Genomic DNA, 3,161 nt, shown 5'->3' with positions numbered 1-3,161 from the left:
GTTAGTGAAGTGGCCTGTTTTACCGGCTGAGGCAGGTCATTCCACAATTTTGGAGCTGCCACAGCAAAGGCGCGATCCCCTCTGAGTTTACGTTTTGTTTTTGGAACGTGAAGGAGCAGTTTATCAGCTGACCTAAGAGAGCGAGTGGGTGTATGAAGATGTATTAACTCAGAGATATAAGACGGGGCAAGACCATTTAATGATTGAGGCCGAATGTGGCTGAACCGACTATCTCCCGCCTCGGCCTTCATCCTCCCGTCGCGCCGACACCTGGTGCCATCCTCGGCAGTGCGTGCCCACCAATGAGGGTAGGCTGCCTTGTGTGCTTATGTTATAATTATAGTAGGTAGTCCACAGTACGTACTAAATTCTGCAACCCTCTAACGTGATTTTTTTTGTTTATTTATATGATCAATATGATTCCTTAGCCAAGTAATTTAAACCATTATCTGTTCACAAAGCAGTCCCTTCCGACCACAAAAGAGACAGAGTCTTTCATGCATAAAGTCACTCGAGAAGTTGGATGTCAGTCAGACAGGTTTCAGCGCAGCCGGCGGACACGCCCCCAGCGTGTGGGAATTATGTACAGTGGGTATAGAAAAGAATCACCCCCCTTTAAAATAATCAAATTTTGTTGCTTTGCAGCCTGAAATGAAAAAAGGACAAAAACTATTTTTGTGTTATTCAGCTGTATTTACAACTTATAACATCCTAGTGAAAGATATAATACCAACTTGTCAGATTATTTTTTTTATAAATTTAAAAACAGAATCACTGAGTTGGAAAAAGAATCACCCCCCTCCTAAAAATTACTTGTAAACCCAACCAGGTGTAGTTAATCACCTTCTCAATAGAACACAAAGCCAATTGACTTTCATCTGTGATCAGCTGTGGTCATTTTGATTAGCTCAGCATGAAACAAGCTTTTCCTGAAGCATTTCAGTCCTTGGTAGTGCAACTGAAGAAAACAATCAACTATGGGTGGTGGCAAGGCATTGTCAAAAGATCTCCGGGATAAAGTTGTGGACAGGCACAAGTCAGGAGATGGATACAAAAAAAATTCAAAAACGTTATCAGTGCCTAGAAGCAAAGTGAAGTCTATTATTAAGAAGTGGAAGGTATTTGGTACAACACAGACCCTCCCTGGGTCAGGACGTCGCTCCAAACTGGATGAAAGAGCCAGGAAGAAACTGGTCAGAGAGGCTACCAAGAGGCCTACAGCAACTCTGAAGCAGTTGCAGGAATTCATGACAAAGAGTGGTCATTGTGTGCATGTGACAACAATATCACAAATTCTCCACAAATGTGGCTTGTGGAGGGTTGCAAGAAAAAAGCCACTCCTCAAGAAAGGCCACATGCAGGCACGACTGAGCTTTGCCAAAACGCACCTTGGAGATTCTAAGGCCACGTGGAAAAAGGTCTTTTGGTCAGATGAGACTAAAATTTTATTATTTGACCTCAACGCCAAGCGATATGTCTGGCGAAAATCCAATATAGCTCACCATCCAAATAATACCATTCCTACAGTAAAGCATGGAGGTGGTAATATCATGTTATGGGGTTGTTTCTCTGCAGCAGGGACTGGAGAACTTGTCCGGATAGAAGGAAAAATGGATGGGGCAAAAGACTGTCAAATTCTTGAGGAAAATCTGCTGCTCTCTGCCAGAAAGTTGTCAATGGGAAGAAGATTTACCTTCCAACATGACAATGACCCAAAGCACACAGCAAAACTGACCACACAGTGGTTGAAGGAGAAAAAGGTGAATGTCCTTGCATGGCCTAGTCAGAGCCCAGACTTAAACCACATTGAAAATCTGTGGAATGACTTGAAGACAGCAGTCCACAAACGGTCACCATCAAATTTAACTGAACTTGAGCAGTACTGCAAATATTGCAACGTCTAGATGTGCAAAGTTAGTAGAGACATATCCCAACAGACTAAAGGCTGTAATTAAAGTAAAAGGTGGTTCAACAAAATACTAAAACAAGGGGGTGATCCTTTTTCCAACTCAGTGATTGTTTTTTTGTGTTTTTTGTTTTTTATGACATATTGGTGTTATATATTTTACTTGGATGTTATAAGTTGCACTGAGTAAATACAGCTGAATGAAACAAAAACTGTGTCTGTCTTCATTTCAGGCTGCAAAGCAACAAAATGTGATTATTTTAAAGGGGGGTGATTATTTTCTATACCCACTGTAGGTATTCGAGGTAATGTCTGAAATTGGATTAAGTCTTATCTCCAAAACAGAAGTTTTTCAGTGCAAATGGGAGAATGTACATCGAGCTCAGCGTCTTTATCATGTGGTATTCCACAAGGATCTATTTTAGCACCAGTCCTTTTCTCACTTTATATGCTTCCTTTAGGTCAGATCATGAGCAAATATGAGGTCTCTTTTCACTGTTACGCAGATGACACCCAGTTGTATCTACCCTTAAAACCAACTGTCCCTGCTGCTGTTGAAAGGCTGGTATAGTCTTGGGGAGATTAAAAGGTGGATGTCTGCTAATTTTGTGTGTATAAATGAATCAAAAACTGAACTGATTTTATTTGGCCCTTCGGAGTCTGCAGATACCTAAAACTATCTAAAATTTAATTGAGTACACTATCCCCTTATCTGATGCATCAAGTAAAAAACGTAGGTATAATTTGCGATAGTGCACTGAAATTTGATAAACAGATAAATCAAGTAGTCAAAATTAGTTTCTTCCAGTTAAGATTAGTCGCTAAAATTAAGCCTTTTGTAACATGGAAGGACCTGGAAAAGATAGTTCATGCGTTTATCTTCTCAAGATTGGACTATGGTAATGCATTGTACTATGGTGTTCAACACAAAAGCTTAAACAGATTGCAACTAGTCCAAAATCCTTTTGACAGGCACTCGGAAAAATGATCATATTACTCCTGTATTAAAAGAACTACATTGGTTGCCGGTTTGGTTGCCAGTTCCGACATATATAGCTGATCTAATCCAGGTGAATAAACCAAAGAGAGCACTGCGCTCCGAGTCATTAAATCTCTTGGTAGTCCCGCGGACGTACAGGAAAATGAGAGGAGACCACTCCTTTGCAGCGCCTGACCAGCCTGAAGATCAGGCTGGTCAGGCGTGACGTGAAGATCAGGCTGGTCAGGCGTGACGTGAAGATCAGGCTGGTCAGGC

The sequence above is a fragment of the Phoxinus phoxinus genome (genome assembly GCF_949152265.1).
Source record: "Phoxinus phoxinus genome assembly, chromosome: 9".
NCBI lineage: Eukaryota > Metazoa > Chordata > Actinopteri > Cypriniformes > Leuciscidae > Phoxinus > Phoxinus phoxinus.
The sequence above is the reverse complement of the archived record's forward strand: the minus strand, read 5'-3'. Positions refer to the sequence as shown.